The following is a 16699-nucleotide window of genomic DNA, read 5'->3' as shown; positions in this document are numbered from 1 at the left end:
GAATTAACATATGTTTGAGATAGCGTTACTTCACCACCAACGTGCATTCAAAACCATTTAACCGTGAGAATTCAGAAGCTAATAATTAGAGTGTTAGGTTAGACACATGTTTAATGTTGTTTCACCACTAACAAAAACACATGCTTACAATGATGTAATATATTTCAAAACTCTCTTTAGTGTGGAAATATCCTTCGTAATCAAACTTCAAGGTTCTACAAATTTGCTACATTGATCCAAGACATTGAAGATTTAACTTATCAAAATTGACATGTCCATTTTTTCACACTCTTTGAGAAGAAAATCATTGTGTTGAGTCTTTAACTAAGCTAGGTGTTTTCTCTAACATAGATCTCAAGGTCTATCATTCCTCTCCGTCCGACTCCTCAAACCTCCTCGTTACAGTAGAGTGTAGTTTATTTATGTTTCTTTCTCTTTTCTTTTTGTTTTTTCTTTGTGCTCCGTTAGCTTTGACGAAAAAAAATTGGTCGACAGTCTAACCTCCACATTACCACCGTCTAGCAGCATTTTCTTTCAACAATTACTTTTATCATAATCATTTTTTTTTTTAGGGGAACTACTTTTATCATCATGGTTATATTCAAAACTGAAATCAGTCAACTACTCAACTTTAATCAAAGTGGACTTTACAAATTTGAGTCGACATCAATTTTCACATATTCTTTCAAAAAAAAAAAAATTCAATTTTCACATATATTTAGTGTAAAAAGAATCACATAGCATAGCAAAAAGCAAAGGCTTAAACTAGTTCGTTGTACTTCACTTTGTTGTATGGTCAATTTGTCACGATGCGGCACATCTCAACGATCATTGTATAATGCCGCGTAATCTTTAACGAATATCCACACAGTTGACAATGTTTGCCGTACCAATTTATATCATCCCTTTCCACTAAACAAATCATTTCAAATATTCAAACATTTGTTTACATTAAGACTTTTTTGTTGGGATTATTATAATAAGACTTTCTTTGCTGAAGAAATAGCAAATAGCCAGAAAAATATATTTTTGTATAAACTTTTTTTAAGGGCTTTATTGTATTGTATACACATAAACACTACGTTTTTTTTATGATAACTCTAGTGGTGTCTTAAGAAAGATAATACAAGCTCATAAAATAACATTAGCTCATCTAGTATCTTTTTGGTGGTGAGCTCATCTAGTATCTAGTAGTATGACCGAAAATTTTCAACTAGAAAAAGAGGAAAAAATATTCAACTAGAAAAAGAGGAAGAAAAAAAAGGCGATTTGTTTTAGAGATTTAAAAAAAAAAAAGCGTATTTTTAAGATGATTTTGACATTTAATACGGCGATTATAACATGCGTTTGGTTTGCAAAACAGTAAGTACTGAACAGAACAATATAATGCAGAACAACACAACACAAGGCATAATAATAGAGGACAAATTTTTATGGTAATGAATAATTTCTTGTTTTATATGATTTTTGGGGGATGAAATGCTATTTTGGTGTTTTAAACAACTTGTACGTGGGACAAAAAGTTGTGCTGCGATTTGGTGAGGGACAAAAATTTCAGTTTTTGTCCTATCCCTTGCCTCCAGTTTCTTCTGTCCCTGAAACAGTTTTACAAATCAAACACTGAACAACTGGAGTTGTTTTGTCCTGTCCTTCATTTTTTAACAAATCAAGCGCACATTTTAAGGATTTTATTACAAATCAAAATCTATTTTGTGTTTAATATCATGAAAACGGGTTAAGATCCTCACCATTTATTCCATTTAGAGAGATAAAAATACATAAAAAGTTAAAAATAATTAATGATGGTGGAACCTACTTAATGATATGGCCCACCACTTATTTTTTGTGTCTCTCTCTCTCCAAATTGCAACTTCCATTTATCCTTTATTATAAAAGCTAGACTTGCTTGGCTATCATGTTTGCCCTAATCCTCCCTACTTTGCCCTAATTCCTTAGCTTTTTTCCCTCCTAAACATGTACTAATTGCTCGAGTAATCTCATCTGTTCAAGCACTTGATCACATCCGTTTATTCAAACTTGAAAAAAGTTCTCTCATTTCGTTAATGCAATTGAATGCGTATTAAAGCCTAATCAAGTCGGTCAACATTCCCCTACACTAATTGCTAATCAGAAATAACATAAACATCCCTTAGAAAATGACAATTGAAAATGTTTCACGCATACATTTTTTACTGTTTCACGCATACACTAATTCCTATCACATTATTCTACTGACATTTCAATGTTTTACGCATGCATTTTTTACACTATAATGTGCTATCCGATATAGAGTGATAGGAAGATATGCGTTTCAAGGTGAAATTTCCCTCGAATTTTACCACTAAAGTATGCACTAATCACTCTACCAATCCTTTATATCTAATGGTTGCAAACATGCTAACCCTAATTGCCAAACCCTAAACCTAATTTTTTGGCTCCAACTATTTGAAATTTGAATTTCAGATTCCCTCATATCCCTACTGCATTGGAAAGCGCGTATACATTGGAAAAACATATTGCATACTAACCGTGCTCAGTTTGTTCTCAATTTCTCTCACTAACCGTGCTCTCTCTCTCTCTCTCTCTCTCTCTCTCTCTCTCTCTCTCTCTCTCTATGTTCTTTCACTGTTCCGACCTCTTCCTGCACCCTGGTCCTCTCAATCTCCAATTCCATCATCCCCGTCTTTCTTCCACCTACCCGATTTGGTGACCGTCGTCCTCCTCCACCCCGGTCCTTTCAATCTTCGCTCTGATACTCTCCTTCGTCCTCCCACCGACCATCGATGACATGCTCCGATCCTCCTCCACCACAGATTTGTCGGCGACGACGATGGCTTCCGGCGGTGGCGGCGACTGTCATGGCAGACACAGTGAGAGAGAACGAGAGAACTATTCTCCAAAACTCAAATTCCAATATCGAAGCCGTTCCGCCGAGTTGAATCTTCGAGAACGTGTTCAACATTGCAAATATTGGGTGAGTTTTTTTTTATCATTTCCCTTTTTGATTGGAGATATTTGTTTTTATATTTGTTGGTTTACACTTCTCTAATTTTGGGTGTTGATTTATCTCTATTCTTCATGGACGCCTCTTTGTTATTGCAGAACTATCCCCGTACGGTTGCATTACTCTTTTCTAAACCATAATTTCATATCTAGGTAACCAAAGGTTGTTTGATTTAATTATATCTGCATTTTATTCTTATTTTTTTCTTCTTCATATTTTATGAGCCTTACTAACCTAATCTGAGCTTTCCTTCAACAAAAAAACCTAATCTGAACTTTGTGGCAAATACTCATTGATTTGATTATTTCAAAAAAATTTGACTTTAAAACTTCATATACAATTTTTGCATCAGTAATTTTAGTTTGAGTTAATTTCAATCAGAGTTAATGGATTGGAATTATGTTAATCAAGCCATTATTATACACACTGCTCAAACACGACTTTATTTTGAGACTTGAATTCCCCTGTTTCTTTCTCTTTAGTTCATGCCGTAGTGTATCTTTGAAAGTTGTAGATTGATCAGTTTTTGCAGCTGAGATTTAGATTGAGACTTCCATCTCTGCGTCAACTTAGTTCTCCATATTCAATTATGTATTTTCCGGCGACAAGATGTTGTCGTTAAGCAACATTTATCCAATGTCTCCGGCCCACCAGCGAATGTATCCCTCCTCTATTCAAAGTCATTCTTTTCTATGACTAATTCACATTGTGTTCTAACTTATAGATGAAGTTTTATATATTTATTCTGAATTTCTTATAAAATTGCTATTAACAACATAAAGTGGAATCAAATGAGGAAGCGATTGAGCTGCCATCTCACTGCAGCCCCAAATGAATCAATAGACCACTGTGAACGATTCTGATGACATAGAATGATGCTGCTCGGTCCATCAATCCCCCAATCATGTATGCGACATTCCCCTTAAACTATCATATTCTTTTCAACTTTCAACATTTTATATCATATATCACAACACTTATATTGCTCTATGAATAAAATAATTATATTTAACATGTGAAATTATAGACTATGAATATTTTTGCTTCAGTATCATTTGTGTCTTGGACTTTGTTTCAATTTGCTCCATCCAATTTTTATTATTTTTGTAAATGTTTATAGCAGATATCCAAAATTTGCTTATATAGTACACAATTTTGCCATTGTAGATGTGCATTTGTTTTTTTAATGAGTATACATTGCCACATGAGTTTTAGATTATCCATCGTAATCATTGTCTTCAGGAACTTACTCAGTTACACTACTCTAATGTCTTTTAATTTTTCATGTAGAAATTATCATTTTAAAAATCGATCGCGGCATCTAGAAATTATCATGTTGTGATTGAAGTTTCTTACTGTTGTGTTGCATCATCATATATATGCCTTTTTTTTTAAGAATACCTTTTAAATTATCTAATCACCGTAAAATGTTATTAGATTGAGACAATTGAGTCACATCCATCCCTTTTTGTTTTGTTTTCAATCTTATAAAGTCCTGATATGCTCATTTTTGTCAAAATTGTTTCTCCATTCGTATGATCCTGCAGAAGAGGCAGTTCTTTCCCTCACACAGAGTTCAGGTAATTAATTGTCTTAGATCTCATTGACATTTTTTATTCACCTAATGTGCTTCCTAACATGCTTGGTGTATGGACTATTTCATGTACAAGTTAATTTCTATAAGTGAATTACAAATTCTTTTGATTTGATAACCGTAGAGAACCCTTGCCTTTTCGGTTCAACATTTATCTGGCATCTCCATAAATGGATTTAATACTAAACTGTTAATCCTCATTTTGCAATTACCGTTATGGATTTAATACTAGACTGTTAATCCTCATTTTGTAATTACCATTATCATTTAGAAATTTTATTTTATTTTATCTCTAACAAACAAGAGTGCATGGGGACAATATTAACTGAAGTGCTACTGGTTTTGATGTCTTCAGGATTAATTAGATGATATATGGATTAAATCCATATAATTTGCATATTGTCTTAGCTTTAGCACTTGATATGGATTAGTAAGATAATGTATTTGATTTGTTGAGTCCATTGCTCATTTTGTTGTGTGTTGATGAAGCCCATGGCACTGGAACAAGTGTTATCAGACTGTGATAGCGAAGATGAAGTTGATGATGGAGTTGCTAACCTGGAAGATAGAAGGGTAAGCTTAAAATATATTACAAATTCTGATTTTCTTCTTTGGCTTATTTCAAAATAATGCATTTAGATTTTAGATTGTTACTTCTGGGCATGTTTTGTAGAATGAACATGGACATGTGGGTATGACTCGCAGTTTACTGATAAATGGGCAGGTTGCTCAAACTGGACCATAGTATTTAAATAGTTGTTATACTTTGTAAACAACCTTGAATAGTGGATAGGTATTGTAGCCGCTCTTTAATCTGAGTGCTAGGCACAAATTGGTCGAATTTTGTAATAAATAACGTGTGTTCTCTGTTTGCGTTTTCCATGCGTTTTTTAATTTTGCATCAGGGCTGCTGATCTAACTAACACAACATGATCACATATAGTATAGCTGTCCGGCTCTTGATTACAATGTTGAAATTATGTTGTTTCTTTTAACTTCTTAAAATTCCATGTTCATTTTGATCCTTTTCTGTTCTAGATTTATAGAAATTATCATTTTAAAAATTCATTTTAAAAATTGAATCACGACATCTACAAATAGAAATATGTAATTTGGATTTTCAATAGGAATTGGCGAAAGTTTTCTAGGGTTCTCTTTTTATATTGTCCCTCATAATTTCAATAGTTTTTTTGGTTGTGATTGAGTGTACGTCGGCAGAAATCACCACTATGTTTCTTTTGACAATTCTATGACATATCTGTTCATTTAAAATACATGTTATTCACCATCTATTTTTGCAGGTTGAATGGTTTTGCGGTAGCCAAATTGAATATTTTGAAGCTTGAATGAAGACTGATTATTAAGGCTTTGTGATCCTATTGGTTAAGTTATGTGGTTCACATATTCAATTAGAATTTCTGCTCTGCTGCTCCTGTGATTTTTGCAGTGGTTAGGATTGTTGATGTGTCTTGGAATTGGATCAAGCTGCTTAAGTGTTGTGTGGTACAATAAGTGAAATATTTCTCTGCAATCGTGGTGTCGTAGAATCAGCATACATTAGGACTTTTGCTGGTATCTTGAGATTTTTAGGGTCTGATTATTGAAGTATATGATCTGATGTTAATTGCCTTGAAGAATTCATAGCTATTGTGGAATTGAAAGCATAAAGTGATGGTCCTTATTAAGTGATTGAGGTTGGTGGTCTGCTATGGAATGCTTAAGCAGTACAGGAAATTGGTTTTCAAATTAGTCATTTAGTGACATTTTGGAATTGAATTGGTACACTTGGATTGCATCTTAGTACACTTGATTTCATTAGTCTTATATAGTGGTGTAATATGATCTAAATGTGTCTTTGGTTGCCCTTTTGAATTTGTTGGTAGTCATATGATGCACTTAAGTTAAGACCTCATAAATATATTGACTTGAATTGAAGGGAAGAAAAATTCAAAATATGTGAGTGTTCATACACCTAAGTTATTGTCTTTTTTATATTTTTTTATTATCATTCATTTACAAGTTCCATGAGATCAAGGACACCACTATATCACAACTATTTTAAGAATTGATTTATTATTTATTTTTTGTTAGTATTTGGAAGTGATTCTTCAACATAATCAAGTTTTACCTTTCTCACAAATAATCAGTTTCTTTCGTTCTTGACATATTTTAAGCAACACACGAGGAAAGCAATTTTCTAGGATCCTACTAGCTTTATTTACAAAGTTGTTTTCAATACTTATTTTTGAAAGAATTACCAATTGTTTATGTGATTGTTATTATTTTATTTTTCTATGGTAAATTTCTTCATCCAAATGTTAAGAGAACATAAAATTGCTACATATGATAAAATTGCTTCAAGTTAGAGGGTGAAATTGTAAACACTAGACTACTCGACCAAAAAAAAAGCTTTATCGTATCATGTTCAATGATAATTCAATTTTTTAATATGACTTATTTAACATCAATGTAAGTGTATATATAATATAACTTATTTGTGTCTATTGCAGTCGATATGACCCGTGCGGCAGCACGGGTAAAAAGTCTAGTTACTACCTATTAAAAGCAATTATGACCTACTTATTTCAAATATTAACACGTATCAAGGTTGATTTGATTTTAAATATTAATTATTATGTACTGTTAATGGCAATTAAGAACGTAGTTAATGGCTTGAAAACGTCGTTAATGGTGATTAAAAAAAAATCCTTTATTATAAAAGCTAGACTTGCTTGGCTATCATGTTTGCCCTAATCCTCCTTACTTTGCCCTAATTCCCTAGCTTTTTTCCCTCCTAAACATGTACTAATTGCTCGAGTAATCTCATCCGTTCAAGCACTTGATCACATCCGTTTATTCAAACTTGAAAAAAGTTCTCTCACTTCGTTAATGCAATTGAATACGTATTAAAGCCTAATCAAGTCGGTCAACATTCCCCTACACTAATTGCTAATCAGAAATAACATAAACATCCCTTAGAAAGTGGCAATTGAAAATGTTTCACGCATACATTTTTTATTGTTTCACGCATACACTAATTCCTATCACATTATTCTACTGATATTTCAATGTTTCACGTGCATTTTTTACACTATAATGTGCTATCCGATATAGAGTGATAGGAATATATGCGTTTCAAGGTGAAATTTCCCTCGAATTTTACCACTAAAGTATGCACTAATCACTCTACCAATTACTACCTATTAAAAGCAATCATGACCTACTTATTTCAAATACTAACACGTATCAAGGTTGATTCAATTTTGAATATTAATTATTATGTATTGTTAATGACAATTAAGAACGTAGTTAATGGCTTGAAAACGTCGTTAATGGCAATTAAAAACTTTTAAGTCGCATATTTTTGTATAGGAATTACTTTTAATTGTTTTTATGCATTATGCACCAATCACTCTACTGATTACTACCTATTAAAAGCAATTAACTACGTACTTATTTCAAAAATTAACACGTATCAAGGTTGATTCGATTTTGAATAATAATTATTCCGTACTGTTAAAGGCAATTAAGAACATAGTTAATGGCTTGAAAACATCGTTAATGACAATTAAAAACTTGAAAGTCGCATATTTTCGTATATGAATTACTTTTAATTGCTTTTATGCATTATGCACTAACCACTCTACCAATTACTACATATTAAAAGCAATTATGACGTACTTATTTCAAAAAATAACACGTATGAAGGTTGATTCGATTTTGAATAGTAACTATGACGTAGTGTTAATGGCAATCAAGAACGTAGTTAATGGCAATTAAAAACTTTTGAATAGTAATTATTACCAATAGAAGACTATGATTAATCACATTTGAAACTAACGAAGAGAATTGACAATTAGCTATTTAAATACCACTTAGTTGTGCTAATACAACCATTCTCGACTTTAAGCAAATTTAAGCAAATATAACTCTTCCTTGCACTTGCTAATATGGCAAACATTTTCACCCCCATTTCAGCTGTGACAGGTGGAAAGAAGGATTTGAAGTTGATTGTCCGTGTGGGCCATATATGGCTGATCTGTGATAAGGAAAATCCAGACGATATCATCTTCATGAACATGATATTGGTTGATGAAAATGTATATTATATAAATCGATTGTATAAATAAATGATCCTTTTTTCAAGTTGCCACTACGATAACATATACTATGGTTTATGTTAATGACATGCTATTTTTTGTTTAGCGAAGACGGATCCATGCCACTGTTCATAAGTTCCTGGTGCCAATGATTCAAGGAATGGTTGAAGAAGGAGGAACATATAAGCTAGAGAATGTCATGGTAGGATTTAATGAGAGGAATTACAAACTCTTGCCACACAAGCACAAACTTAATATGGAATTGGTGTAAGGCTTGGATCAAGTTTCAAAGGAGTCAATTTTTGTTTGTTTTATTTGTAATGACTATTAACAAGAGTTACTTTAAGAGATGGGTTGAATGAAAAGAAAAAAAGGGTTGATGATAACCAATGGTGAATGTGAAAATACGAATGTCACTTCAAATGTCGTTTTTATAGTATTTCGTAATGTATGATAACTAATGTAAAATGTACGGTTTTCAAACTATATTAATGTCAAGATGATATGATTAATGTAATACATTTTTATCATGTGAATATTTCATTTTTTTTTATTATTATGATATAACTTATTCGTACATATTTTAGTCGGTAGGACCCGTGCGGAGCACGGGTCAATTGTCTAGTCCTTTATTATAAAAGCTTGACTTGCTTAGCTATCATGTTTGCCCTAATTCACCCTTCTTTGCCCTAATCCCTAGCATTTTTCCCTCCTAAACATGTACTAATGACTAATCTAATCTCATCCGTTCAACCTCTATTTTCACACTTGATCACACCCGTTGATTCAAAGTCTACAAATTTTCTCTCATATTACTTAGTTAATGCAATTGAAGACGTATTTAATGCAATTAAAGTCGGTCAACAATCCCCTTCACTAATTGCTGATCAAAAGGTGTTCTTCGTACGGACATTACAATGTTTCACACATACATTTTTTTCACTTTAATTTGCTAAAGGTGAAGTTTCCCCCAAATTTTACCACTAAAGTTAAATGTTCGTTCTTCACAGTGCATGTACAAAATCAGGTTTGTTTCACTCGATGATTTAATCTTTTTCTATTTAAATAAGATGAACGGAGTCCGTAAACTTCTAAGATGAACGGAGTCCGTAAATTAAATCCGCTTTTGGTTGGATTTAATATTTTTTGTTGTTGTTTAAATCAGCTTGCAGTTGTTTTTCATTTTTTTAATACACTGTCTAACTTCTAGGATGTCGGAGAACTACAGCCATTCTTTGTTGCTGAATATTTCTACGAGCTATCGGAGCAATGGCACTTGCTAGATGGTGGTGGGAATACTCATAACGTCATGTTCAACAAATCAGTTTTTTCTTAGTGATAGTTTAAGTTTTTCTTTGAAAGAAAGAATAATTTAGTTTTTATTTTCAAATATTATCAGCTTAGCATCAGTAAAAAAATGCAAAAAAAAGTACGTAATGCGGTTTATGTTATTGTCTTTTCAGTTTAGTTTGCACTCTTTTTCGTGCCGTGGCATCTTTAATTTTCTGTTTAGTGGCAAAAAATATATTGCATCACGAAAAAAATTGATGCAAAATAAATTTGTTGTTAAATTTAATGTTTCCATTATTTACGGTAATGACACTTTTTTTTATTCTCTCCGTTTGTCTTTGTGATGTGTCTTAAGATCAAGCAATTCAGGGCTATGTGCAATTTTGTTAACAAGTATTTGTGACACCCTATTTTTTTTATGCATTATTTAGTGTGTTTTTGCGGTATTTTACTCTGAATTGACTGATAATTAAATTCTTTTCTAGAGAGTGAATTTAGGAAAAATAATGTTATATATTAGTACTATAATATCATAACAAGCTATGATAAAAATTGCAGCTTAAAATTCTACCGAATTTTGGACAGCGATTTGCTCGACTGTATAAATTTTATTACCGAAATAAATAAATAAATATATTTTTGAAACCAGAAAAAGATATATGATAGAATTGTATGATTAGTATATTATTTATAATTTTTTAAAAATAACAATATTGGATAAGAATGTACAGTAATATTGATAAGAATTAGTAACGTGGTGAAATGGCGTGGCACTATATGCATGAATTTTACTGAATTTGAAACATGAGTATATCTCTTACATTCATTTAACCAGAAAACGTGGCACTCTTTGCACCACAAAAGACTTCACTTGTTTTGCTATAAATAAGCACCTTGCACTCTTTGTTAATCACAAGCCTGCAAACACACAACTATCATTATCTATCATTATCAGAGAAGTGAAAACTCAAGGTTTATACTCTCTTTCCTTCTCTTTCTATTCTTTGTTTTTGTTTTTACTAGTTTATTCATTGTCAAACCTTTGACTACTTAGAAGACTACAAGTCCTATTCAATATCACATTCAATAACTTATTTTAGTTTGGTTTGCTTTTATTAGATCTAAAACAAGAACTTTCACCAACTTAAAGTCCTTATTTGTTCCTGAAAAATGATTTCATAGGCACATATACACTGTTGAATACCAATCTGTACCTTACATGAGTAATCTCTACATAAATCAGTTTTATTTTTTTAGCGTGAAAAACCCATGTAAAAAGAAGGCTATCTATAAAATGATGTTTTGGAACTCCAAAAGATTAGTGATCATTAGGGGTGTGCAAAAAATTCGGGGGCCCTTAACCAAACTACAACCGATCCATTCCACATTTAAAAAACCCAGTCCATTTTAGAAAAAACTTAAACCGATCCATTAGAATACAAAACCAATAAAACCGTAACCGTATAAAAAATTCTGGATTATAACCGGTTTCTCATTCACGCACATGATTCTGATACACTCACTTTCCAGTTTCGTTTCCTATTCTCAATTCTCTATTTTGATTCCCATGTAATTCCTTGAATGGTTTCTCTCTTCTGAAGAACTCGTGTCTATACAACCGGATCTGGATTTTGAAACCGTTAGCAACAACGCAGAGAGAGAAACGGCAACAACACAAAGATGTCAACAGCGACGGCGAATACGGAACACGGCAGCTGCAAATACCAAACACGGCAACCGCGACGGCAAACGCACACAGATGTAAACCGCGTAGATGGTGAAAATAGTTGACAATGCGACGCAAGGCCAAACACGCGTAGATGGCTATCGCAACGGCGAATTCACGTCGTCGGATATGGTTTTCTATGGTTTTTTTTTTTTTTTTAACTTTGAATTAAAAAACTAGTTTGAATTTTTATAAAAAAAAAAAAAAAAAACTAGGTTTCAATCATAAAAACCGAGTTTAAAAAAATTGGATTAAAACCGGTTTAATTAAAGAAACCGGTTACGAACCGGTTCTGAACCATTTCTAAACTGGTTTTGTGGTTTTTAGTGAAATGGTCTCAGGAACCAAACCAAAACCAATATATGGTTCCAATTTGGTTTGGTTTTAATCCATGCACACCCCTAGTGATCATGTTTGACATACTAATTTCTATTAAAATGAAAACATACCGTGCATGTTAATATATATAGAAGAGTAGTTATTTTCTGCATGGCTATAAATGAAATGAAATAAAATAAGATATTTCCTTATAGCTACAACAACACAGTAGAGTATTATCACTTGATTCACTAATTTAGTCAAGTTAAGATGCCTATATTTCTAGTAATAAATTGGAGCTACAGATCTGACTTATATATATTTAATTTTTCTTTTAACTAGGAGGTACTCATGTGTTTGTAAAACAAGATTAATAAATCTAAGTTAGAAATAAGTTTAAACTGTTTAGAATATTTGTTAACATAGTAGTAGCTATTAGAAGTTATTTTTAAAAGTTTTATTAGCTCATAATTATTTATGGAAGTTTTGGTTAAAACTAGTAGAAATTCATCATGTTAAAATTTCTAAAGTTATTCTTTTAAAATAAGAAAGAAAGAATAAACTGATATCACCACTTGTATTAACTAGTTCATTGTAGCTATTGGAAAAATTGTCTTTAGAATTTTTTTCAATGTTCATGCTGTTACGTTCCAAATATATAGTTAACTCTATAATTCTTAAATATTTAGCATTTAATAATTAGTGTTTATTACAATGATAGCTAGTTAAGAGATAGTTATTTTGATGAGTAATTAGGTGTTGAAGAAGGTGATTATTCAAGATTTGAAAAGCTCAAAGGTAAGGGGATATACTTTAGAGAACGCCCAAGATATATATGTATATTATCACATGAGATTAAGAAAATTTGTGTATTTAACTGTAGTATTAATCTGTTTTAAATATATATTATTAACGAGCAAATTTGATTATTTATATTATTGATTGAAATGGACAGTAAGTAGAAAGAAGAAATTCTAGAAAACATTCTAAATATTATGCATACATATATATATGATAAGTAATCAGTTAAACGTGGTATTGTAAGTATATATAATATATTTTTCTTAATTTATTTATCTTATAACTAACTCACGGTTATTATTATTAATTTTATTTGAAGAAATTTCTCTTAAGGTACATTTATGGCTTTTGAGAATTAAATTGTTAAGTTGATTGTTGATGAAAATAGTTGTGTTGAAGATTTACAAAAATAATAATTTTTGTAAAGAGTAATACAGGTTGTTTCTTATAATACGATAACGTATATAAGACTGAGGATAGGTTCGGTTGGGTCGACTACAGACCTTCTGGGGATCACATGCGTTTTGAACTCCTACCAATAGTTATTGATAGCTTCTCTAACTGGAGGAAATCATAATACCCGACGCAGTGATACCTGACTGTGCAGGACTATCTATAATAAGGTGCAGCGATCGGGCCAGAATGGTTGGAGTAGAGATTATATATCTACTCATTGCAAACAATCATGTTATGGCAGTTGAGACGGCCTTACACTCATAATAGAGGTCTCCATGGAGTAGGTTTAACCAAGATGCTACTAACAAGTCAAAACTATAACCTTTGTATTGATTATGATAAAGTGTTAAGTGATCTTTGTTTTGACTAACTTTGATGTGTGTGGTTGCCATAAATTTTTGTGTTCTCAATTGATTTATATTTTCTTGTGATTATTTAATTTCTATGTGGTTATATTAATTTTTGAAGGATTTTATAGTGAAAGAAATTACATGTATAATTTTGTTATATATCTCTTTATTTGAAAAACATTACATGTAACTATAAAATATTATATATCATCATGTAATATTATTAGCATTTAGTTAACCTTGTGTGCGAGTATTTCACCCTTACAATTTGCAGATGATGCCGGGAGAGTCACTGAATCACTCGGGAACCCGCAAGATTGAGTGTTTGGAGGAACAGGGTGACGCGGTTTGGGAGTTAGATAGGACATCCCAAACACTGACTTTCACAGGGCTGGTTAGGACAACCGAAGGAATAGGAGGTTTATTAGTGTCATCTGTCATCCATCATATTACCTTGGAGATAGTATTGCCATTAGAGAGGATGATTAGTACTTTGGGTCTTGATAGAGCTAGGGAGGATTCGACCTCTGAGAGGGCTAGGGGACCAAGGCCTCGTTTTTGCCATACCGCTCGCATTAGTGTGCGTCCCCCGGTTGTTTATCATTTTGAGGATGATCCCGAGGAGGATGGAGCAGACATGACCGTGACTGATGTGGGTGTGAGTAGACGTGGTGAAGATGAAACGGATCCCTTCGAAGACCTTGGTGTTGGTGGTGCTAATGGAGATCTCCCAAATGGTCGTTAGAAGATTTTGTCCAAATATGTAAATATTAACTTTTAGTGGGTTAGAGTTGTGGAGCTAATTCTAGTACTTAGTAAACTAAATAACTCTACGTTCATGTGACCTCCTCTTTTGTGGTAGTGGCTTCTAGGTGTCAAGAAGTATGACAGATGATTATGTTTAATTAGGTTGACTTAAGTAGGAAGTACTAACTTGCAGGTGTTGTAAAATATTTAACTACCCTGACAAGCCTGAGTATGTAAGCCTAAGGGCAAGATAATTAACGTCGTGTAGAATATATTGATGCATATTTTATATCCTTGTGTTTTATTTATTTTTATGTCATATGATCAAGAGCTAAGATTTTTTTAAAAAAAAAATGCAAGAAAGATATTTATTTAAATTAAATTTTTAGTAACCAAATTAATTTACTAGTAAAAGTAAGATTTATGAACTTAATATCTTTTTAGACACTCAAGTATTAAGACGTAACACCATTTTCTATCGTTACGGAAAATGGGGCGTTACAGTATTCAATTTTATTTTCACCAAAGGAATTGCTTTTAATTGCTTTTAGTCTCACTCGTTGCTTTTAATTGCTTTTATGCATTATGCACTAATTACTCTAACAATTACTACCTGTTAAAAGCAATTAAAACGTACTTATATCAATTTGTCACGAAAAACTTAATACACGGAGAAGTTAATCTATGCTCCAATAACAAAAAATAGCCACGAAAAATATATTAAACACATTTGTCACGCTATATGGAAAAGCTTTGCATCAATATGCACAGAAAATTTACCAACAAATATTGCATCACGAAAAAAATTGATGCAGTATATTTTTTGTTAAATTTTCTGTTTCCATTCTTTACGGTAATGACACTTTTTTTTATGCTCTCCGTTTTTCTTTATGATGTGACTTAAGATCGAGCAGTGCAGGGATATGTGCAATTTTGTTAACAGGTATTCAATTTTATTTTCGTATAGGAATTGCTTTCAATTGCTTTTAATCTCACCCGTTGATTCAATCTATATTCTCAAACTCATCATTTTCTCTCATAGAACTTACTTAATGCTAATTAAAAACGAATAACACACTTTTAATGCAATTAAAAACGAATGACACATTGTTAATGACAATTAAGAACGTAGTTAATGACTTGAAATCGTAGTTAATGGCAATTGAAAACTTTTAACCTGCATATTTTCGTATAGGAATTGCTTTTAATTGCTTTTAAAAGTGTGCACTAATTACTCTACCAATTACTACCTATTAAAAGCAATTATGACGAACTTATATCAATTGGTCACGAAAAACTTAACACACGGATAAGTTAATTGAATATGCTATATATCAAATATGCTCCAATAACAAAAAATAACCTCGAAAAATATGTTAAACACATTTGTCAAGCTATATAGAAGAGCTTTGCATCAATATGCACAGGAAATTTAGCAAAAAAAATATTGCATCAATATGCTAATCAATTACTATTGCTCTAATTGCTTTTATGGCTGCAATGAATAGTAATTATTAACAATAGAAGACTATGATCATTCACATTTGAAACTAACAAAGAGAATTGCCAATTACCTATTTAAATATCACTTAGTTGTGAGAATACAACCATTCTCTACTTTAAGCAAATATAACTGTTTCTTGCACTTGCTGATATGGCAAACATTTTCACCCCCATTTCAGCTGTGACAGATGGAAAGAAGGATTTGAAGTTGATTGTCCGTGTGGCCCATATATGGCTGATTCGTGATAAGGAAAATCCAGACGATATCATCTTCATGAACATGATATTGGTTGATGAGAAGATATATTATATAAATCGATTGTATAAATAAATGGTCCTTTTTTCAAGTTGCCACTACGATAACATATACTATGGTTTATGTTAATGACATGTTATTTTTTGTTTAGCGAGGACGGATCCATGCCACTGTTCGTAAGTTCCTGGTGCCAACGATTCAAGGAATGGTTGAAGAAGGAGGAACATATAAGCTAGAGAATGTCATGGTAGGATTTTATATGCTACCATTTCATTTTGTTATGTATAATATAAAACTTCTATGGGCTATGTATGGTTACATTATTTTCATTGATTCGATTAACTTCTACGCACGGGTCAATGGTCTAGTTTTTATAAATGGAGAGGATCTTTACCCCATGAAAACCCTAATATGAGAGTTCAAGATCTTCTCCATTTTGTATCCTCTTCATTTCCCCATGCTAGATGACCTCCTAATATGGACCCAAAACAATATCTACAAATTTATTTATTTAGGTTTATTTTGGTAGAATGATCTAAAAAATTATTATCTTC

General features: G+C 32.0%; 2 long non-coding RNA genes across 2 annotated transcripts; both read left to right on the top strand.

Moving 5' to 3' along the window:
* Positions 1-2361: 2361 nt before the first annotated feature.
* LOC146957828 (uncharacterized) lies at positions 2362-6563 on the top strand. The gene is made up of 4 exons (XR_015024224.1): positions 2362-2974; positions 3103-4584; positions 5088-5171; positions 5900-6563. It is a non-coding gene; the product is annotated as an uncharacterized LOC146957828 (long non-coding RNA).
* A 4345-nt stretch (positions 6564-10908) lies between these two features.
* Positions 10909-14677, top strand: LOC146957827 (uncharacterized). Its single transcript, XR_015024222.1, has 2 exons — positions 10909-10960; positions 12789-14677. It is a non-coding gene; the product is annotated as an uncharacterized LOC146957827 (long non-coding RNA).
* The last annotated feature ends 2022 nt before the right edge of the window (positions 14678-16699 follow it).

The sequence above is a fragment of the Medicago sativa genome, chromosome 1, assembly GCF_051527215.1.
Source record: "Medicago sativa cultivar Bolivia chromosome 1, Bolivia_mono, whole genome shotgun sequence".
Lineage (NCBI taxonomy): Eukaryota > Viridiplantae > Streptophyta > Magnoliopsida > Fabales > Fabaceae > Medicago > Medicago sativa.
The sequence above is the reverse complement of the archived record's forward strand: the minus strand, read 5'-3'. Positions and strand labels throughout refer to the sequence as shown.